Consider the following 260-nt stretch of genomic DNA (forward strand, 5'->3'; position numbering starts at 1 on the left):
AAACGATAGTTGTGTTGGTGATGGCGTAGTTTGTACTGTACACAGTTCAACACGATGGCGGAGAGTTAAAGCAGCGTTGAATAATTTCATGAAATCGAAGCACTTTTATGACAAACCGACAGCGGGAGAGAGAGACGGGGTGGGGGAGTCCCGGTAGTCAATTTCAGATCCACTGTACTTAACTCAGAAGCTAATGGACTGTTTGAATAAAGATGCTTGTGCAGGATCTGTTAATGGCTGTGTATTGAAGGATCTACCAC

The sequence above is a fragment of the Penaeus monodon genome, chromosome 33, assembly GCF_015228065.2.
Source record: "Penaeus monodon isolate SGIC_2016 chromosome 33, NSTDA_Pmon_1, whole genome shotgun sequence".
NCBI classification, from domain to species: Eukaryota; Metazoa; Arthropoda; class Malacostraca; order Decapoda; family Penaeidae; genus Penaeus; species Penaeus monodon.